At 39.1% G+C, this 23,979-nt stretch overlaps 1 protein-coding gene across 2 annotated transcripts in view; it reads right to left on the bottom strand.

Annotated features, from left to right (window-relative positions):
* Nucleotides 1-23,979, bottom strand: part of RBMS3 (RNA binding motif single stranded interacting protein 3) — a gene marked incomplete at both ends in the record, with an annotated part of 935,783 nt that overhangs the window by 809,587 nt on the left and 102,217 nt on the right. The window lies entirely within an intron of this gene.

The following is a 23,979-nucleotide window of genomic DNA, read 5'->3' as shown; positions in this document are numbered from 1 at the left end:
AAATTTTGATTCATTACATTGAAATTAGGGCCCACAAATTTGCACTTCTAATATATTTTCCTATGAGGTTGATGCTGTGGTTGATGGACAAAAGTTTGAGTAGCAGCAACCTATCCTATATTATTTAATTGTTGGATAAAAGAGAGTGAAGTATCGTAATATCAAGAGGTGATCACTTATTTTTTAAGAGATTTAAACTTTAAACATTAAACTTTAAACTTTAAACATTTTAAAACAATATTCCAAAGGATTAATATAATATTATAGATTTAGTTCCAAAATATAAACCTGTCCATTGAGCATGATGATAGAACCAATTGAATCTATATCAATATTTAAGACTCAAGCTGTGTTTGCATTTTTCTCTAAATTGTCCCAGTATTTCCTTTATAAATCTTTTATGTATTGAATAACAACTTATAGACTCAGCATGCTAATTGAAGTGTATCAATATTGTAAAGCATTTCTTAATTTAAATTACAGGAGAAGATCTACTTGAAAACATATTGAACAGTCTTGTACTTTATTACAATAATCAGAACCCAACATGATAAACAAAAAACAAACAAACAACACAAATCAAAGCCACCTTTAGTGCCAGTCAAGAGAGTAATGACAGTGAACCTGATAGAAAAAATCTGTTCGGTTCCCCCATGAGAGAAGTTCTAAATGCTGATGAAAAACTGAATAATGTGAATTTTTCTTTTCGGGAAGATGCAGTACACATATGTTTCGCTATTTTCACCCAAAATTTTAATCTCTATAAATAAAAGCCTAATATGCAAAGTGTCCCCTCGGGAGTTTAACTGAACAGAGTTCGAACACTTGCTATGACATGCGCTGACCACCAGGGGGGAGTGTGGAACAAAGGAAGGCCCCAGCTGGCAGCTGGGGGAGGGAGGCCCCAGCTGGCAGCCAGAAGCTGCTAGGGACCCTACCTGTTCATGAATTTTATGCACTGGGCCTCAAGTATCCTATCTAATAAAGAGGCAATATGCTAATTGACCCTCACACTGTCACAAAGATGGCGGTGCCCACAACCAATGAGGAGGGAATATGCTAATTGACTGCCCCGCCCTCAAAGATGGCAGCGCCCAGTCCCCTCAGCCCCGCTGGGGCGGCAAGCGCATGGCAAGGCCGGGCTTGCCTACAGTAGGGCCCGTCCGCTCCACGTGTCTGACTCTAAAGTCCCCCAGTTCCTTCAGCCCCACCGCCCAGGGCTGGCCCGAGGTGCAGGCAAGCCTCAGATGTTGGCTTCCCAGCCACCCAGGCCTGCTTGAGGCTCAGGTAACCAGGGCTGGCCGAGCCTTGCACAACCAGCAGTGGCAGCAGCAGAAGTGTGATGGGGCATTGCCTTCCCCTGATCGCCAGGTCACCTCCGCCCCTGAGGGCTCCTGGACTGTGAGAGGGGTTAGGCCGGGCTGAGGGATTCCCCTCCAGTGCATGAATTTTCATGCATCAGGCCTCTAGTTATGTATAAAACAAATATAAGATTTTGAAAAGCAGAGGGAAGAAGGCAAACCAGCCAGGGATCTCAGGCTGTAAGGAATGACACAATGGTAAATTCTCTAGGTTTACCTTCTGCTTCAAATATCCCAGACTTATGATGAGCCAGAAACTCAGAAATATCAATGGGTATACACCACCCCACCCTCCCCACCCCTCGCAAAAAAGGAGTCTGCTCTCTATCCAAAGAATAAGGAAAGACACAATCTAGCAAAACAAAAACTTTTCAATAACAACCATGTTATACCTACAAACTCCACAGCGAGAACTATGGGCCACCACTACCCTCACCAGCAAAGACTAAGCAGAAACCCTAGATTTCCACCCTCTCTAGGCTTTAATGAGTCACTTTCACCAAGATGGTATCTGAGAAGACTAAGAAGCTGAGACTTTCATTTTAGCTAGGTGATAATTAGGCTACCCCTATAGTATATATGGGAATTATAGACTTTTACCACCATCAGCAGTAGTAAGGTGCTCCAGCTCCCTGCTAGGGCAATGTCATGGGGGGTCAAGTGTGGTCAGGACTTCTACCACCACCCACAGGTAACAAGGCCACACCTCCAACTGTGCTGTTAAGAAAATCTATATATACTTGAGGCCCGAGGCACAAAATTCGTGCAAGAGTAGGCCTTCACAGCCCCGGCTGCCTTAGCCGGAAAGACGTCTGGAAGGTCATCGGATGGTCGTTCTGCTGTTTGGCCATTCGGTCAATTTGCATATCACACTTTTATTATTATAGATAAAAGCCTAAACAACTGTCTGACCGTTCAACTGGTAGCTATAATGCGCAATGACCACCAGGGGGCAGACACTCAACACACAGGCATGGAAACCTGAAACAGACTAATGAATCTCAGAGGGAAGCGGGGAGGGGGAGATCTTATATGCACACTAGAGGTCTGGTGGGGTCCCTCGGCCTGGCCTGCAGGGATCAGGCCAAAACTGGCTCTCCAATATCCCCCGAGGAGTCCCAGATTGTGAGTGGGCACAGGCCAGGCCAAGGGACCCCACTGGTGCACAAATCCATGCACCAGGCCTCTAATTATATAATAAATTGGGGAGGATAAAGGGATGTAAGTTTTCTGTACTTCACTTAAGATAGTGAAATGTTTGCATCAGTAGACTGAATATATATATATATATATATATATATATATATATATATATATGTAAAGCTCTTTCAGGTAGATCTTCATTTACAGTTGAATGGGGACAAAAGCATGAGGACATTTATATGTCAATTAGTAAAACACAAACATATGTGGTGATGGAAGATGATTTGACTTTGGGTGGTGGGCAAGATATAGATCATGTATCATAGAAATCTACACTTGAACCCTATATTATCTTATTAACATTCTAAGATTCCTCTTTCCTCTATTTTATCTGAAAATATTGTTATAAGAGCTTATAGAGCAATTAACTATAAGCCAGACATTATTCTAAGCACTTTATAGTCATTAACTCATTTACTCCTCATAATAAGTCTATGAGAAAGGGAGGCTTAGGGGGGTGGAGATTGAGAAACTTGCCCAGTGTCACATGGCCAGTGACTGGTGGAGCCAGAATTCTCACCCAGGCAGTCTGGCTCCATAGTCCATGCCCTGAGTGCCAATACTAACTCTCTATGGTCTCATCAGTGCATTAATTGCATTCCGGCTCCACTTTAGATCTGCCTCTAATGACTAATTTTTCTTCACTCACATTTAACTTTGATTTTTGTTTGATCTTAGGCCATGTATAACCATTATAATCATAAAACAGAAAGCAATTGGAATATATCAGCCAATTTTTATTCCTCATTTGGTCCATAAACAGCATTTAGTCACTCTGTCTCTAATCAGAAATATGGCAAGTGAGGTCTTGGGACTGGATTGATTTAGATGTAACAGCTTTAGAATGTCAATCTAGCCACTGTTCCTAAGTTGGTAGCGGAAGTCAGGGCCCATAATAGTATCCCTTGAAACTTGCTGGTAATGTTTCTTATGCTCCAATTGTACAACTGAATGCATATTAACATAAGGTCACTGTCCCCCTTTGTAGTCTTTTCATACTCATTATGGTTCCCTTCATTTGTGCTGTGTTAAATGCTAATGGAAATTAGTTGGGCAATGATAATAAAAAGACAATAATTGCCAACACGCTTGTGGCAAAGAAGTAACAATTCCAACTTTGTATTTCTCTGTTTTTGTTAAAGATCGCATCATGGTGTTGGAAGTAATTTGTTTTACTATCAGGAAAAAAAAAAAAAAGACCAACATTTGTTAATAATTTTCTTAAAAAAAAAATTTAAAATAAGATTAGTTCAAGGTTACCTCAATGTCATTTTTCTTACTTCCTTTTATTATGTCTTCTTGAGTGCGAGGAAAGGATTTAGGTGGAGATCCTGCATAACTAACATTCTATCCCATCTGTGCTGCAGTCATTAGGGAGTATGTTGTTAATAGTTATGAAAATTACAAATCAGTGGAGTGTTTTTGAGTTGTGATTCCATGGTGAGTTTTACTTTCTTTTTAATTTTCTACATGGGTAATTCTTTAATAAGGAAAAAAGCAAGGGCAGATGAGGAAAGCTAAAGAAGTGAACCCACCTCTATATTTACATCTGAGACAAAAGAATGGTGTGAAAATTGGTCAGTAATGATATTACAACTGTGATTATCAAACTACTGGCAAAGATAATGACATAAATTGGCACTTACTTGAACTAGAGAGGAAGACAGTGTTTGTGTATAGGGTCACTTACGCAATTAATTAATTAATTAATTAATTCAATTATCCTCAAGGACAACTTCAGCATTAGTTGATTGTATTAACTAGTAACCCATTTTTAAAAATAATACTACTCCTTATTACATTAATAAATTATTGAATTAGGGTCAAGTCCCAATATTGCAGTCATATTCAATTTGATAACTACATTTAAGACATTTTCTATAGAATCATTTAGCCTGATCATTTTTTATATGATTGAAATTTACATTCTGAAATGGCCCATTTCAGAGGAAATGGTTATTCATTCACTGTTTATTCAAAAAGTTATTCCATAAATATCTGTTGAGCACACACTCTGAACACAGATATTTGGTTCAGGGTGAGCATGGCAGAGCAGGGGACAGAAATAGGAAAAGGTACAAAAAAAAAAAAGCCAATTTTAAAAAATACTTTCCTAGAATTTAAATTCTAGGCATGAAGAGTAAAATTAAAAAATGAAGCAGTGTATTATAAAGTGTCAGATGAAGGGTGTACAGTAAATCAGGTAGTAATTACCATAGAAGCAGAGCTTACTTTATCATAAAAGTAATAATACAAACTTTGAGGCCCCTCCCCTGGACAAGACCCTCTAAATAAGTAATCACTCCTTTAACTAATTTTGTATATGTAATTTAAAAAGATTTTTCTGAAAAAGGGCCCCACAAACGGCATAAGCTCCAGTCCCCACAAAATCTGGGTTTGCCTCCACTTAGGGATTCAGCAGGCAGAGCAACAATTTTCTCAAGATCTTTCCCAGCAAAGATGCCGTCTTTACCATTCTGTCTTTACTCTTTTGGTCTTGGCTAGTTGTCATCTTTGTTCTCTATCCTATTTCTAGTCTTCATGATCTTTAAAGAACTACTTTAATAAAAAACAAAAACAAAAAGAGAAAACCTCTCTAATTATTTTGCAGGAGTTAAAATGAGGTTGTCCTTCAGGAAGAGAGACCCCCAAGGCACATCTTATTTTTCTCTTAAAGGGATTAAGAAAGAACGGGTTGATCACAAAATCCAGAGTCCAACTCCTTCTGCAACCAGCAAGTCTTGCCAGGAGATAAGATGGGGAGCTGTGCCTCTACAATGCTTTTCATTGGCTCAGATGAGTCAGGAGTAATCTCAGAGCTGATGGCAGGACTGAAGGACAGAGATGGCATTTGGCAGTCCTAATTTCAAAGTTGGTAAAAATATACAGACAAGGAACCTAGCCAGGCATTACAAGTTGCTAATGTCAATTGCATACAGAAATACCAATCAGAAAGGATATATGCATCCCTATGTTCATAGCAGCACAATTTACCATAGCGAAGATCTGGAAACAGCCTAAGTGCCCATCAGTAGATGAATGGATTAGAAAACTGTGGTACATCTACACAATGGAATACTATTCTGCTGTAAAAAAAGAAGGAATTCTTACCATTTGCAACAGCATGGATGGAACTGGAGAGCATTATGTTAAGTGAAATAAGCCAGTCAATGAAAGAAAAATACCCCATGATCTCACTCATTTATGGATAATAAAGACCATTATAAGCTGATGAACAAAAATAGATACAGAGGCAGAGCAGCATCAAACAGACTGTCAAACTACAGCGGGAAGGCTGGGGAAGGTTGGGGGGCGGGAGAGTGGAGGTAAGAGATCAACCGAAGGACTTGTATGCATGCATATAAGCATAACCAATAGACATAAGACACTGGGGGGTAGGGGAAGATGGGGGAATGTCAAGGGGTGGGGGGGAAGGAGACATATGTAATACTCTTTGTAATACTTTAAGCAATAAAACAAAATTTAAAAAAGATATCTATGCATGTATACATGTAAATTAACCCAGTAAATTTATTCTTTTATGAATTCTTGATTTTGTATTTTTCTTAGAAAGACTTCACCTGTTTTAAGTAATTTAATTTTTATTCTAGAATTTTATAGTTTAACTTATATATAAAAAGCTGATCTCAAATTAGTTTAGCTTAAAGTTTGAAGTAGATGTCCAGCTTATTCTTTCTCTACATGTCTAGTGACATTTACCAAAACAATTTTTTTAAAAATTGTTTCCCAGTAATCTAAGAGGCAACCTTAATATATACTAAATTTCCATACGTATTTGGATGTATTCCTAGAAACAATACTTTATTTCTTCCATTATATACATCATCCATGCATGCACAGGTATAAATTATTTAAAATACTATAGTTTTAAAATATGTTTTAACCTTTGTTAGAATTTTCACTCACTATTCTTTACTTTTTATAATTTTGCTTAAATTTTCTTGGCTATTCTTGTATGCTTCACTTTTGTTTAAAGTTCTGATGTGTCATGCTTGCTTTGTTTTTACAGAACTAAATTTACCAATGTTATATATTTCTGTGTTTTTTAATCAGTAATTCAAAGTAGATACTTGCTTTCAAAACCTATCTGACTTTTCTTTCAGCCTTTACAAAAAATCATTTGTCTAAATTGCTTAGAAAATCTTTACAATCTGCTCTGCTATAATGTAGGTTTGGCTATAAAATGCCTGCCAGTCAAATCCATCTCCATAATAAAGAGAGGCTCTGTCTTATTAATGTGGAAGCTTAAAATGAAGGTGTCATCCTTGCCCCTGAAAACCAGCTTAATAATGGTCTCCTACTGTTACAGAACTCGGCTGGCTTATTGAAGCCTGCTGTCTCCTTGAGAGTTCCATTACCTTTGGCTGTTTTCCTTTGTACACATTATTAAACAACAAACAAACACAAAAATCTCTAAACTCAACCAAAGCAAATCTTTAACTAAGTTTAAAAGCAGTATTGTGTTTTAAATAGAAAAAAGAATTGCTTCTCTTTATATTTTATAAGGGATATAAGGACTAAATTGCCACTAGTTACACCTTACATTTGCACAGAACAAATGATTATTAATAAAGAATTGTGATGTTTTGCCTGGTCTTACAAAACAAGTGTCTTAGCTTAGTATTAATGTTAATTGTACTTACATCTATTTTTGACACAAAAAGGACTTGCTGCAGATTATTTTTACCTAAGGTTACTTTAATAAAGGAAATTCATAAAATAAAAGTTTTACATTATTATTTGTTGAGGAGCTTACTTCTTATTTTTTCACTAAAATCTGAGCAATACATTGAAAATTAAAAGTCCTTGCTTTTCTGAGCTATCTTACCTAATAATAGGCAAACATGGTAATTGACCATACCTTTGGTATGCCTCCCACTGGCTAATCAGCAAGATATGCAAATTAACTGCCAACAAAGATGGCAGCCGGCAGCCACGAAGCTGGAACGAGCAGGAGACTTGCTTGCTCCAGTGATGGAGGAAACCAAGGTTTCCCGCCTGCCGCGGCCGGCTCTAAACTACACTTAAAGCAACAAAGTTTAAATTATAGAAGGTAAATAAACCCGATACCTGCTTTCAGCCAGCGGTGGCCACTGAACTGGAGCCTTGGGTTGCCCCTGGCAATGGAGGAAGCCAAGCCCTGGCCAGCTCTGAGCTCCACTCCAGGCTACAAAGTTTCAATTATAGAAGGTAAATAAATCCCAGGAAAAAAAAGAAAAGAAAAAAAGGAGAGACTGGGAGCTTCTGTCACTGGGGAGGCTTGGCCAGCCTGAAAATGGTCCTCAGCCCTTCACCCAGACTAGCCAGGCACCCCAGTGGGGACCCCCCACCCTAAAGGTGGTGTGGCCAGCCTGAAAACAGCCATTAGCCCCTCACCCAGGCTGGCCAGGCACCCCAGTGGGGACCCACCCCTCCCCCCCCCGAAGGGAAAACCAGCCGGCCTCCACCCATGCACCAGGCCTCTATCCTATATAATAAAAGGGTAATATGCAAACTGACCCTAACAGCAGAAAGACTGGGAATGACTGGTCACTATGACACACACTGACCACCAGGGGGGCAGACGCTCAATGCAGGAGCTGCACCCTGGTGGTCAGGGTGCTCCCACAGGGGGAGCTCTGCTCAGCCACAAGCCAGGCTGATGACTGACAGTACAGCGGTGGTGGTGGGAGCCTCTCCCGCCTCCTCAGCAGCACTAAGGATGTCAGACTGCAGCTTAGGCCTGCTCTCCACTGGCAAATGGACATCCCCTGCGGGCTTCCAGGCTGCCAGAGGGATGTCTGATGGCCAGCTTAGGCCCAATGCCCCGGGGAGCGGGCCTAAGCCAGCAGGTGGTCATCCCCGGAGGGGTCCCAGACTGAGAGAGGGCACAGGCTGGGCTGAGGGACAGCCGCCCCCCCCACCCGTGCACAAATTTTTGTGTACCGGGCCTCTAGTCTATAATAATAAAAGCGTAATATGCAAATTGACAGAATGGCCAAACAGCAGAATGACCAGACGACCTTCCAGACAAAGCCAGGATGGCTGCGAGGGCCTACCCTTGCACGAATTTCATGCATCAGGCCTCTAGTAGTAGAATAAAAAAGGAGTATGCTCATTACAGGGTTAAAATATGCTGTTTGGTTACCCTGCTCATTAATTTCTTAACTAACTCTCCCACAAACATCAAAAAGTTTCATTTGAAAACTGTGACTTGACATATACTAAACCCAATTAAAACACATACAGATACATGCGTGCACACACACACACACACATTTGTGCAGCTTCTAATGGTGCCAATAAATCAACTCAAAACTATAAAAAAGTAATTAGGAACAAAGAAATGACCTGTCTTGATTTTGCTTTTTTCTTAATATGATACTAATGCAATTATACATGCATATCTAATTACTACATCCGATGACCTATGGTCATCACTTGATTTCTGTATTACAAATGGCCTAACATTTAATTAGTTTGTGTGATTAAATTATGTAAATATCTACATAGTGACCACATGATTAAAACTTTTTTATACCTCTAGTTTCTCTCAGCACTAGAGTTATCTGCCCACATATACAGTATGTGAACAGACTCACACAAAAATCTTTCCAAGTGAAAAGGAAGTTAAAGTCATTCAAATTAAGATAGAAAAATACATTGTTGAGTACATCTTATAAGATGTAGAGGGGTGGCATAAGACTTTAATCATTGATAAAACTTCAAGTCTAAATTACAACCAGTACATATCCGGTAAACCAGGTTTCCCATTTCTCATTCACTCTCATTTTATTCTCTTACAAATTGATGGCCCCTGATTGTGGGGCTATTTTTAAGGATAAGAAATAACTAATTTATATAAATTTTAGGTTAAAATTTGGCTATTGCTATCATAAGTCAAGCTTATTTCTGGTTTTATGCATTCCAAGTAAACCATGGATTCTTCACAACTTGTCATCTGAATTGCAACTGCTCTACTCTCAAAGCTCCAGTACAACCATTAGTGAATTCATAAGTTTTGAATTTCTGAAAAAACGTGGGCTTGTTGTAAGTCCCAAGCAGACTTGAACAACGATGAGAAAAAGATCCCTACTCTCATTTATATAAGCAAATTGCATGAAGTAGGGAACAAAGATAGGATGCCCCTCAAACATGACTAAATCTAAAGGACATCCTTTTGACATCAGCATGTTACAAACATCTGTCTCACGCATCGTTACTCATCCCTATGTTATGAAGGCAGTGAATAGAGGTCTTCTAATTATCCAGATATAGCAATGAGAGACAGAGGGGTAGCACTAAAATCCACCATTAACCCTCAAACCTTAAATAGTCAATGCATTCAATGACCAAAAATTTCTCCATAACAGATAAAGAACAACTTTAGCTTATCTGTGAATCTTATATGTAGAAATCTACTTGAAGAGAAAAAGAGAAATCTACAAATTTGACTCCCAATAACTGGTTATTTCCCAAATAGATAGCTATATGACTGCTTAGCGGGATTAAATGAATTATCTTAAAACTAGTAAGTTATGGCCCCCAGAAGGTATAAGCAGATATAAAAGTATAAGCAGGCTTAATTTCTTTTCTTCTAATGTTATAGCACATATGCTAGAATGCATCAAATGGCCAGTATGTGACAATAATACATGTACAAATCTAGAAACTAATTAATCTTTAATCAAGAAAAGTCATGGCTCTAAAGGAGAGAAAGACCAAAAAAAAGGAGTATTAGTGAAAGCAGAAAGAGAGACTGAATAGGGCCATTAAATTTGAAAAATAACAGAGAAATAGGAATAATGAAATATATGATTTAAATCAAGGCTATAGAATTCAAAGATAGAAATGATTAAAAATAATATACTCTGTGAACTCAGTGAATTTAAGGTGAAAGAAAGCAGGTTTCTAGTTCAAGATGAAAGGATGAAAACCTACACATACCTCATGTCCCTCATGAAATACACTGAGATAAACGTATAAATGCGTAAGAAAAGAAAAAACCTTATTAAGAGAATAGAAAGGGAAATCATTTTCAGACAAGATATGTTAACACATTTCAGAAAATATAAAATAGGTGAAACAGTGAAGCAGGGACCAGCCTGTAGCCCTTTTTCAACAAGGGTCAGACATTAAATATTTTAGGCCTGCAGACCACAAACCAGCCATCAATAATACCTAAAAGAATGGACGTGGTTGTGTTCCAACAAAACTTGACCAAAGTATGGTTATAATCTGTTGATCCCGGCCAACAGGAACAGTTCTGCACACAGTACTAGCGGCTCAGCTGATCAAACCCCCATAGCTTAAAGTGAATAGAAAAAAACTAAGTAAAAATTTGAAATAAAGATAGGAGAATTAAACAAAGACCTCACTATGGAATAATAGTTCAGTTACCCCTTCTTTCATCTGCCATCCACATAAAAGCAGGCAACTCAATTCTAATCCCTGAGGAGAAAAATGCAAAGGTTCTTCTCTAAGGAAACTGATTTCTAGAATTGTTGCTGATACCTTAAATAAGGCCTTCTAATTCTGTTTCTATTATTTTTATTCATAGTTCAAGTATGATCTCTTAGGTGCCCTGTCCACCAATACAGTCAGAATCCCCACACATGGGAGAGGCCCATTGTGAAACGGATACAATTATTCAGTAATGAACACAACCACAACAACTACCCGGTCGTTCCTTCTTATTTATGAAAAGGCAAGCCAGATCAACAACCATGTGAGAAAGTCTAAGAGAATGAAGGGGAAAGATCAAATTGATCCCGAAGCAAACAAGTCATATAGGAAATTAAAGAGAACTAAAAAAAAAAAAAAAACAGGGAGGGAGGATTCAGCATACTTCTTGCGATTTATGATATACATCCAAGAAAACAAAAATAAAACAAAAAACAGGGAATATGTAAAAGTTCTCCAAAATTAAAAAATAATTTTTAAAAATTCAGTGGAGTGGCAGGATGATGAAGTCAAATAGCTACATCAGAAAATAATTTTAAAAGGGAGAGATAATAAGAGCTATCCTTGGTGAGTGCCTCTCTGTGCTAGGCACTATTATAAACGTGTTGTATGTATTCGCTCACTTAATCCTCTATACTTCTATAAGGTAGATTTTATTACTGATTCTAATTTACAGATAAGAAAACAATCACCTATTGGTTTAAATTGTAGGAAAAGGCACAACTCCGATTCAAATAAAGTGAGTCTGGTTCCAAAACCTTGCTCTAAACTACAATACTCAAGAGGTGAAACACATGAAGGAAAATATATGAGACATGGAGAAGTAATCAGGAAACCTAATATTAAACTGCCAGGAGGAATAGATAGAATAAAAAAATATGAACAAGAGGAAATTATCACAGATATATATTTTGAAAGATAGAATGAGATGTGTTTTTAGGTTTAAAGGGCATAAGAAGTGCTAAGAAAATAATTGTTTTTAAATGTGGTAGGTTGGAATAATCCCCATTAACTTGAAACTTCATAATTATCCATGGGAATAATTTGAGTCATGAGATGACGGCAAACTCATCATCCAGTTGGAATTTGTTTTGCTTCAGCAAGGCGGTAGATGTTTCACTAGTCTGGGACCACTTTAATCAGTAGCGATTTCCTGGCCCACCTAGATAATGTAGAGCCAGGCTGCAAGTCCACTCCTAGAGTTTACCTAGACCCTAAGTATATAGCCTTTGGGGTCCCTTCTTGAAGTGGAAGTGGCTTTCCTGGTGTCTCCATCCTTGATGAGTCAGAAGCACTAACTTTTGATTCCTCCCAGCTCCATGAGGTTGCCAAACACCATTTAGTTCGACAAGTCAATTTTGGGGGTTAAAACAAATACCCACAGGTCCAATACTGGACCAGTTCACATGGGTTCTTATCCTCTTAAAGATTTTGGTTCAGTATTTACTTACTATATATAGTCATAGGTTTTTGATGTTTTTAAGAATTTTAAAATATATTTCATCTAACAATTTGGTTGTCCTCTGCAGTATGACTGGTTCAAATTACTGCAACCACCCTTCTTTAAAGATCAAAGTACCAGTGTTTCATTGTTGGGTGGGCTATTTCCTATTATCCAATAACTTTCCTTCTGTTCAGTCGGTAGCTATACTGTTCTATGGCCATGTCTGAGAGAAAGAATGAGCAACATAATGCAAAGAATTAAAAAGTCAAATTGTTTACTTTTGCATTTCAATAGCCCTGATCAGGACACATATGCATTAGCTTTCTAGATTAACCATGTAAGACAAAAATTATTTACTCACAGTTGGGTCAAATGGAAGAAAGAAGTGAGTCAGTGGAAAAACTAAAAAGTGTGATACTGGTCAATGTACCATCAAAAAGAACTTGGCTTTGTCATGTCTCCCAAAAGAAGGTAGTTTAAAGAATCCAAAAGCCTCATACAGGTTCACAACCGAGTAGATATAGGAAAGCAGTATGGCTAAAGGGTCCAAACCCTAAATACAAAAATAAAAAGTGCAGTGATAAAGTGGTTGAGTAGACGTCCAGGTGGAGTCTAGGCAAAAGCCTGAAACAGTCTCCCAGAGTTCTCATGTGACCAAGCTTTGTGCCCCTGGCAGTTAAATGAGGTCCATACATTTTCATGTTTTAAAGAGTTACCCATAACCCCAAAGAGGACTGAAAAAATATAAATTATTCGCAGCAGCCCAGAGAGTAGGGAAAGTTGCTGGCAGAGATCTGGACTAGCAGAGAATAAGAAACAGTATGGCAGAGGTCTGTAGGGATTAATAACCAAGGACAGGATGGGATAATGTTCCTCTCAGCCAAGGCCAAAAGGGACCAATGTTCACCTGAAATGACATTCACTCCTTCCTCTGTGTCTCCAATATATTAAACGATTCCTTAAAATGTGGAAATAAATTTGGTGGCCTTGTCAAAACGTGAAATCATGATCTTTTAATATTACAGAGAATTGTACCTATCAACATATACCCTTGGTGCATACATTATTTTGACCTCTCTCTCATTCCACTTTCCTGTGCTCTATGTCTCCAGGAGCTGCTATAACAAAGTACCACAGCCTGAATGGTTTACACAAAAGAAATGCATTGTCTCCCAGGTCTGCAGGCTAGAAGTTTGAGGTCACCGTGTTGGCAGGTGCTGGTGCTCCTTCTGGGGCTTGTGAGAGGACTGTCTGGTCCATGCCTCTCACCTATCCTCTGGTGCAAGCATGTCAAACTTGTGGCCATTGGGCCGCATACCTCCAGCCGCGAATTGGACATGCTTGCTTGGTTTGTTGGCAGTGTTTGGCATTGCCTGGCTTGTATATTCTCAGCCCAATCTGAACTCTGTCTACATCTTTACGTGATGTTCACTCTCTGTCTCTTTATACAGGCTTTCCTCTGCCCATGTCTGTTTCTGTGTCCATAAAGAACACCCATCCTCGTAGCTTAGAGTCTACCCTGATGACTTCATTTTAACTTGATTACCTCTGTAAAGACTGTTTCCAAATCAGGTCACATTCTGAAACACAGGGAAGGGTAGACTTCACCACGTTTTTAGGAAGGTGTGGGGCACAATTTCACCCATATCATATGCTATCCTCCAATTTATCCCAACCCTTACTGCCACCTCAGCTCTGGTCTCCACCTCAGAAGTGGGATGAGAACGACAATTTGACAGGTTATTTGGGGAATAAAAACTAAATTTTATGTTTGAATTTTTTTTTTAAGTCATGCACAATAGACCTAAGACAAATGGCCATAATTTGTCCATTATACCATTTTCCTGCCTCATGATAATTATTAAAAAGTGAAAAATAGGTAGATTTGGAGTCTGGCAAACTTAAAAAGTCAAATTGTTTACTTTTGCATTTCAATAGCCCTGATCAGGACACATATGCATTAGCTTTCTAGATTAACCATGTAAGACAAAAATTATTTACTCATAGTTGGGTCAAAGGTTCCTCAAATGGAAGAAAGAAGTGAGTCAGTGGAAAAACTAAAAAGTGCGATAGGTAGATTTTGAGTTTGCCAGATATTCCATTTAAGTTGAATAGAATCAATTGACTACTCCACTTCAAAAATAGAATCACTTGACTATTCCACATCAAAACACTTAAAAAACTATAAAAGAAAAACTAATTGCCTTTGGTCTTGATTTCCACTGATGTTTGTTTCAGTGAGGGGGGAAAAAAACAACAGAAAAAAAATATGAATTAACAAGACCCAGTGTATGGCCGAACAGTAGCAGAATGGCGTTGGCTAGTAAAGGCAGTGGAGGGAGGTTGGGGAAAGAGAGTTTGGGGGTCTTAGTAGGATAGTCACCAACTGGTTTCACTGGAATAAGAAAAGGTCTTCACCTCTCCACTACTTCCTAAAAAATGAAAATTGGTTAAATTATTTTAGGTTGAACTCCCCTAGGCCAAACGCTGAAGAGAAATTAGCTCTTGCAAATATCGCTGTACATCTATTCGTTTCACCTATCACAATGCAATTTTGTCAGGGGAGAGGTTCCCGACTCATTTTTATACTTTGGATGCCCTTTACAGTATGTATCACAAGACCCAGCACAGACCAGGGTTGTCATAAATCATTTAAACAAGGTTATATGTGCATGAGTAAGTTTTTCATCATTTAAAATTCTGACCCTTAGACAGTTTCACACTCTAACTCTTCTGCATTAAATTTCTTAATTAGTTTTTCTTTTGAGATTATTTAATTTATGTCATTTCTTTCCCAATTCCATTTTCATTGTGTCTTTGAATGAATTTAAACGATTTTTTACGAAAAGGAAAAATGAATAAAACACATTTTAGAATCTGAGGGCAGAAAAAGATGAGAAATAAGGGAGGTGTTATTTTTAATGTGCAATTACTCAAAAGTCGATGCTCTGCACACAGTGGAAAAATTGCATCCCATGAAGTGCTTTAGTTTTTAAAAGCACAGGGTTGGATAAAGTATTTGCAGTCTTGAAGAACTGTATTTGTGTAGAGGCATGCTGGTAAACATGTTTTTATAAACAGCACTTCAACCAACAACTTACACTTCCCAAGCTTCTGAACCTATATCTTTTTCATAGCATCCCTGGTACACAGTTTCTAGGACAGTAACAATAGGCCATATCCCAGGCTCCAAGATAGCTTAGGCCAGATGTCAGAAAACTATGGTCCATGGGCCAAATGCTGCAGCTGCTCATTTCTGTCAATAAAGCTGGACTGGAAAGCAGCCACACCTATCCGTTTATGGACTGTCTATGGCTGCCTTTGTGCTACAGCAGCACAGTTAATAGTTATGACAGAGACCCTGTGGCCTGCAAAGCCTAAAACGTATACTATCGGGACATCTACAGAAAAGATCAGCAACCTCTGCTACAGACAATAGCAGATGCATTGAACTGATTTTTTTTCTCTTTGTTGACAAGTCCAGTCACAAAATGATCTTGTTCAATGTTTGTTTTTGCTGGTCCATATGCAAAAATCAGTTATGATGAAGGTGTTTGGTTAGTTCCAAGTCACCCTCCACTGAATACCATTTGTCTTAGCTGCCCCCTGGGAAAAGGAGAAGTGACTCCCAAGGCAAAAGCACACTTTATTAGAAGTCTCCGATTCCATTGCAAAGAATTCTTAGAAACATGCTTGCTTTTAATAGTCTGGCTGTGCTCTCATTGCAAAGAGAAGTATCGATATTCAAGAGAGTTTTATTATAATAGATTTACTTCGCCACACCTGAAGTTGGAATCGAGTTGCAATCTTATGCCTGCATTACATATGCCTCTTCCCTCTATTCTTCCAGCTTGCTCTTTACCCCTCGCCAGCTGTCAATAGCAAACATCCTCATGCTTCTCACAAAGTACTGCTCTCATACATCCACTTCAGAATTAAAATTCATTTAGTCTCTGGCCCCCTTATTAATGAATATGCTTTCTCCTAGCCCGTCTTTCCTCTACGCATTGAGAGGAAAGATGTTTTTGTTTGCACATTTTTCAAAAACCATAGTTAAAATCAATCCAGTCAACTGCCCTGAAATAGCCCTGCCTTTCAAGCTACACATAGGAGTTTGTGATGTGTTTGGCCATGGATCACTTCAAAAAATACTCTTCTTTGTAATAGAACTGTAACCAGTTGCACCATATTGTGGAGGACCTCAGATAGCTTCCATATCCACTCCCCTAAACTTTGGTTTGGAAAATTACCTTTGTAATTATATTAAGAAAAAGGGTCATGGATGGACCTAGAGCAGCCGTGGGCAAACTACGGCCCGCGGGCCGGATCCGGCCTGTTTGAAATGAATAAAACTAAAAAAAAAAAAAAAAGACCGTACCCTTTTATGTAATGATGTTTACTTTGAATTTATATAGTTCACACAAACACTCCATCCATGCTTTTGTTCCGGCCCTCCGGTCCAGTTTAAGAACCCATTGTGGCCCTCGAGTCAAAAAGTTTGCCCACCCCTGACCTAGAGGGTATTATGTTAAGTGAAAGAAGTTGGTCAGAGGAGGACAAGTCCCATATGATTTTACTTACATGTGAAATCTTAAGAACAACATAAATGAACAAAACAGAAACAGACTCGTAGATATAGATAACACTCTGAAGATTGCCAGAGGGTAGGGAAGTGCGGGGCCAGGTGAAAAAGGTGAAGGGATTGAGAAGTATAGATTGGTGGTTACAAAATAGTCATAGGGATGGAAAGTACAGCATAGGAAATATAGTCAATAATATTGCAATAACTATGTATGGTGCCAAATGGGTCCTGGAAATATTGAGGGCACACTCTCTAAAGTATATGATTATTTAACCACTCTGCTGTACACCTGAAAGTATTACAAAATACATTGGGGCCTTGACTTACGAGTTTAATTCGTTCTGAGACAGAGCTCGTTAAAGAGCTTGTTAACTCAAATTACTCTGTCAACTCAATGCAAAAAATCAGCAGAGAGACAGCTGGTATTTCAAAAAACTCGTTAGTCAGGACACTCGTAAGCCAAGGCCCCACTGTAATATGGAATGTGAACTATAATTGAAAAAAAAATAAAGAAATGAAAATGTGCTGGAATTTTCTTTCTTCACTCTCACTCCAGAAAAAAATAGACTCACCAAGGCCCACTGTGTGAGGTTATGCTTGCAGAGCAGGGGGGCGTGGAGGGACACAGGGAAAGGTGGGGGAGAAACAGCTTTGCCTGGGGGCAGTTTGAACATGGGTATGGAAGGAAGTGAGACAAGTGGGCCCTCACATAGAGGACAGAGATGGAGGGAGTGGATGTGCCCCTCACATAGAGGATGGAGATGGAGGGAGTGGATGTGCCCCTCACATAGAGGACAGAGATGGAGGGAGTGGATGTGCCCCTGGCAGAGAGGACGAAGATGGAGGGAGTGGATGTGCCCCTCACATAGAGGACGGAGATGGAGGGAGTGGATGTGCCCCTGGCAGAGCGGATGGAGATGGAGGGAGTGGATGTGCCCCTCACACAGAGGATGGAGATGGAGGGAGTGGATGTGCCCCTCACACAGAGGACGGAGATGGAGGGAGTGGAGGTGCCCCTCACATGGAGGATGGAGATGGAGGGAGTGGATGTGCCCCTCACATAGAGGACAGAGATGGAGGGAGTGGATGTGCCCCTGGCAGAGAGGACGGAGATGGAGGGAGTGGATGTGCCCCTCACATAGAGGACGGAGATGGAGGGAGTGGATGTGCCCCTGGCAGAGCGGATGGAGATGGAGGGCGTGGAGGTGCCCCTCACATGGAGGATGGAGATGGAGGGAGTGGATGTGCCCCTGGCAGAGCGGACGGAGAGGGAGGGGAGTGAATGTGGACCCTGAGCTGCAGCCTGTGGAGAGGACCACGGTGAGAGAGAGCTCTGCAGCAGGACTCAGGAGACAGGTGACAGGAACTTTCAAGTTGCAAAGGACAAGACCTCTGGGATAAGTCTGCTGAACACCACCGACAAGACCTAGTTCCTTCCCTAGCTTCCTAGCACCCAAGAGGCCAGAAGACTTGGACAATCTTATATACCCTGGCAGGGAACCCCCCAAATGGCTGAGGCTGAATTTCCTACCTGATGGGCAAGGAGTCCATTGGAGCAGAGTAAGTAGGATTTAGGAGGAAGAATGGGAGAAAAAAGGGGAGGATATTCTGGGCTAGAACTACTACTTCATATACTTTGAACCCCAAATGAGTTAAATTTTAAGGATAAATTGTATCAACAATACAGTAATCTAATCTAAGTTGGCAACAAATAACTGGAATCTAACAGATTTTTAGTTGAGCCATCTAGAGACTTAGAGCCAAATACAGTACTCAATAAAAGTAATTACTTTTTTTCAGATTTGTGGTGCTTCTTGTACTTACACATTTGGTGTGGGTTTTTTTACCCTGAATTGTACTATTTTGTGGGTTGTTTTGTTCCATTATAATTTGCCTCAAATCCTGCTGCAAAGCTGACTGTGCACGCTAAATGAGGGATTGCTTCAAGTTCCTCGGTTCCACATTTCTTTAGAATGAATGTTCTCCTAACTAATTTAATCCCATTATAAAATGCTAAACAAATGTTATACCCCAAGATGCTTCATGGAGCTCCTGTTGAAACACTCTTTCATTGCACTTATGTAGCAGAAGTGAATTAAAATATGTTTTTAACTAAAGTCACTTTAAAAAAACCAAAATGGTATAATTATGCGGCCTGTCTAACCAGGTTATAATAACAGAGAAAAAATATATAACATAGACCAAGTATGAGGGTTAACAAATAATATTTTACTATTTTTTTGTTTCAGTGTATTATTTTTTTTGCAAAAAAAAAATATTGCAATTATAACCAAGTCTTCATCATACCCAGGTTGCTATTCTCTCAGTCTTTCCTTAAAAGCAGGCATTATATCAAAACTGGTGTGTATCACAGTAATATGTACATTTCTGGACTTTCACTGTTTATGTCTCTATCCACAATTCCTTTATTTAGACATAACATAAATGGCATCTTAATGTATAGAGTGCATTAAACTTGCTTTTTTTTAATAAGCAAAAAAACTTCTTGAAAACTGTCACTGCATTATTTTAAGAATTGAATTAGGTGCCAAACATTTTCTCAAGAGTTGGTTGCTTTTCACATTTTCTAAAAATTCAAACTTTTGATGTGGAGAAAATTATACATTCATTTACACTTGCAACAAGTAATACAGAGAGATCCCTGTTCTGTCACCATAAGGATCCCTCATGTTGCTTTTGTAACCACACCTGTGTCTCTCTTTACTACTGATACTCTAGTCTCTAAACCCTGGAACTACTCATCTGTTCTCCATCTTTATAGTTTTATTATTTCAAGACTGTTAAACAGAATCATGCAGTATGTAACCTGTGGGGTTGTATTTTCTTTCACTCAGCGTGCCTTCATAGGAGTATTTGAAACATTTTTTTCATTCCAGGCTCAGTGGGGAAAGGTAGGATTTCCCCATGGCTGCTCATTTTCAGTGGGATTTCTGATAGACTCTGGCCCTGCCTGGTGTTGTCACTAATCATCCCTGCAATCCAAGGAAGAAATGAGACAACTACAAGTATTACTAGGTTGGGGATGAGACACAGAGCTTGGATTGTCTTCTGCTGTTGGGTAGATGGTGATAAGATGTTCCCTTGCTATCTTGTTCCTCCAACCCTCGGCTTCTTAAACAATTGGTCTTCTTTTCAATACCATAGACTTCTCCTTGGTTGCCTCTTACATCATTTCCAGAATTTATAGTTATACTAAGCAAGAGGACCAGGAGCAATATTACCCAGAATGGAAGTCAGGTTTGCCTTTTTTTTTTGAGTTTTTTAAAAAAAATATTTTTAATTGATTTAAGAGAGGAAGGGAGAGGAAGAGAGAGAGAGAGAGAGAGAGAAACATCAATGATGAAAGAGAATCATCGATCAGTTGCCTCCTGCATGCTCCCTTCTGGGGATCGAGCCTGCAACCCAGGCATGTGCCCTGACTGGGAATGTAACCATGACCTCCTGGTTCATAGGTTGATGCTCAATCACTGAGCCACAACTGGCTGGATAGGTTTTCTTTTTATACTACAAAAGTTATTCCATAAATCATATCATATCAAGGGATCTGTCTTAAAATTTTTATTTTTAAAATAAAAACTATTTCATAAGGGTATGATAAGACTGAAATTTATAAATATTTCTTACTACTGAAACACTATTTCAAAATAAGCTTTCTAATCATTTTCTAGATAAAATCTATAAAAAAAACTTTTCAATATCCAAAGGATAGAATCACTGCTGACATATTTCTAGAAATGCCACCTTTATGCTGATGGATCCATAACATTTGTTACATTAACATGGTTTTATATGACAAATCTTGGCTCATAGCCGCCAGATGCACTAGTGTTTTCCACTATGCATACAATTATTTATCATAACAAATCATTAAAAGGAAATCCTCTACTAACCTCATATAACATATTGCCAGTATGACGTCTACTTCATACGCAATTGGACATCAATCTCAGGACTATAGAAAAGCTTTAAAACTTTTCTGTAAATCCAAAAACTACTCTAAAAGTAACTTTATTTTTAAAACGCCTTTGGCTACAATGATAGACCTGAATGACTTGGGGAACTAGCAGAGATGCCTGTGCCTTTGGCCAGAGCCAACAGAAGGACTCAAGCTAACGTAGAACTCTTTTGTTAAGGAAACAGAGGCTACTCACTCTAGTTTGTGTTATTTTGAAGAAGTGAGTAATGACATATAAAAACTAACTTTTAAAGATATATATTTGTATTGATTTCAGAGGGGAAGTGAGAAGGAGAGAGAGATAGAAACATCAATGATGAGAGAGAATTATTGATCGGCTGCCTCCCACACTGCCTCTTACTGGGGATCAAGCCCACAGTTGCCTGACTGGGAATTGAACCTCCTGATTCATAGGTTGATGTTCAACCACTGAGCCACACCGGCTGGGCAAAAACTGACTTTTTTTTTACCACTAAGGCAGAAAGTACTCATATGATGAATTCCTAATTTTAAGGAGTTAATTTTGATTGAATAGATTCTTCTAATAGAGATGATACCAGCACGTACCCAGAAGTGTCACCAGGAAATAGAGGAAACTGATTTTTCTGCCCTCCTGGAAAGACCTGAAAGAAAGGTATTTTTCTTTGTTGCTAAGCTTGCAGATAAAGGAATTCCTTCACCATTGCCTCACTCATAGAAAAAAATTAAAGTAACAATTGCTGAGAAAGTAAAGAACTTCTCTTGGTAACCAGGTGATAAATGTGAGGTCAAAACAAGCATTGAAAACTGGCTACAAGGACTCAATATTTGCACTCAAGGTACAAAATCTGGCCTCTTCACATTGAAATCATAAGCTGTGCCAAATCAGTCATCTGCACTGATGAACAAATTCTTCTTGCCAGATTATTCAGTAGCCCAGGACACCAGAAGAGCCACATGGCACTTAGCAATTTAGAAACAAACCACAATCTAGGCAGCTCCCCAAACTATACTTAGCTATCCATCCCCATTCATTGTTCTGATTTATCTATCACCGATTTAGTACCTATGGAACATTTTAAAATACCAAGACAAAGTATGTTTATTTTCATCGCTGTTTACATTAAGAGCAATGAGTTTCTACTTTTCCATTTTGCAACAATGGTGATTCTTGATGCATAATGGCATTACAAAATAAGTTTCTGAGCTACAATTTACCATGAGACTATTAGAGTGACTCATGGGATAATGATGTCCTAGCCTGTGAACAATAATTTGCTTCAGAGTTCAACGATCCAGAGAGATTTCTCTGGAATCATTTGATTTCTCCTGTGTTTCTGCAAACTTTAAATACTTTTTTTTTAAAGTCTAAATTTGAAGTTTAAGCATGTGATATTTGGGTATATTTAATATACAACCCACAGAGGTACCTGACAGATGGGTCTGGTCCCTTACTAAATCATAAAGCTGAACCTTATCTTTGAGAAATATCAATGAAGTCATAACATTATATATAACTAGAGGCTGGGTGCATGACATTTGTGCACTGGTGGAGATGGGGGCAGGGGCGTTCTTCAGCCTCAACCCAGCTTGCATCCTTTACCAGTCCAAGATCCCTTGGGGGATGTCTGACTGATGGCTTAAACTGCAGTCGGACATCCTTAGCACTGCTGCAGAGACGGGAAGAGGCTCCCACCACCACCACTTTTCTTGCCAGCCATTAGGCTGGCTTGTGGCTAAGCAGTGTTACCCCTGTGGGAGCACACTGACCACCATGGGGCAGCTCCTATATTGAGTCAGTGAGTGTCATAGCAACCAGTCATTCCTCCATTTGGTCGATTTGCATATTGCCCTTTTATTATATAGGATAGGATCTGAGAATCCAGACTTCATTTGAAAGCTTTAAAATTTCAGTTCACATTAAATGTAACAGATTATACATTTTCTTTCTTTCAATTTTCTCTCACTTCCTTCTAGTCTTTCTCTTTCCTTCCCTCCCATCCTTCCTTTCTTTATTTCTTATCATGTTTTCTCAAGGAATATTTGTATAGCTTCCTTATGCATGCTTTAAAAAATGCATCTTGTTCAGAATTCCTCTGATTATATATACAGGCTAATCATTTAACCTACCAAGAGTAGTCTTAAAAAATAACATGCTAAGTGGCTGAAACATATTCTGATGAAAAATGGTAAGATGGTGAAACAGGACAATTTCAGTCACGAATGATTAAGCAGATCACGGATCTTGAGCTAGAGACTCTCATTTTGCTATAATAAAAAGACTCTTGATTTGAGACTCCACCAGAGCCAAGCCATTTACAATGTAAAGTCAAGTTACTTTACCAGGAAATTATTCTCGCATCCACTTACATATTTCGCCAGGAAATCAGAACACCCCTCCACTTGGTTCTCTGCCACAGGACAGCCTTCATCTGTGCAGAACAATGCAAAATACACTTGTAGGAAGGAAAGAAGCCCATGCCTTGCTGTCCTACGGATAGGAAACAATAAAACTAGGAGCCCTTTCCAGTGCCTGAAGGTAGTAAGTTAGTTCCTTTCTGTCAGATTTCCAAACACCCTTGGGCTGTTATGAAAACAAAGCTACATTTCAGTACTGAGAGACCAGGCTGCTCCCCTGGGTAGCATACTCTTTACCCTCCCAGTTTGGAAAAGAAGCTTTTATTTCCCTCTCTCTCAAGCCTCCTTCCAGCCACCCAGTTAATTTTGTGCCATTCGAATAGACACAATACGAAAAGACACAATACCCAATATTGTTAGCATTGGCTATGGTATTATTCAGCTCACCATTTGCCTTTCAGTGCACTTGAACTTACAAGGTTCAGGGCAATGCAGAACACTCAGCTTTTGTGACCCTGCTGGAAGTGTTGGATGTGCATTTGTGTGGGTTCAATGCCATTATCTTCCTCAAGATTCAACAGAGTTTTCTAATAAGAGAGAGCAAAAGAAGACA

The sequence above is a fragment of the Myotis nattereri genome (genome assembly GCF_964212035.1).
Source record: "Myotis nattereri genome assembly, chromosome: 14".
In the NCBI taxonomy this organism is placed as follows: domain Eukaryota; kingdom Metazoa; phylum Chordata; class Mammalia; order Chiroptera; family Vespertilionidae; genus Myotis; species Myotis nattereri.
Note: the sequence above shows the minus strand (reverse complement) of the source record. Positions and strands in the feature narration are given on the sequence as shown.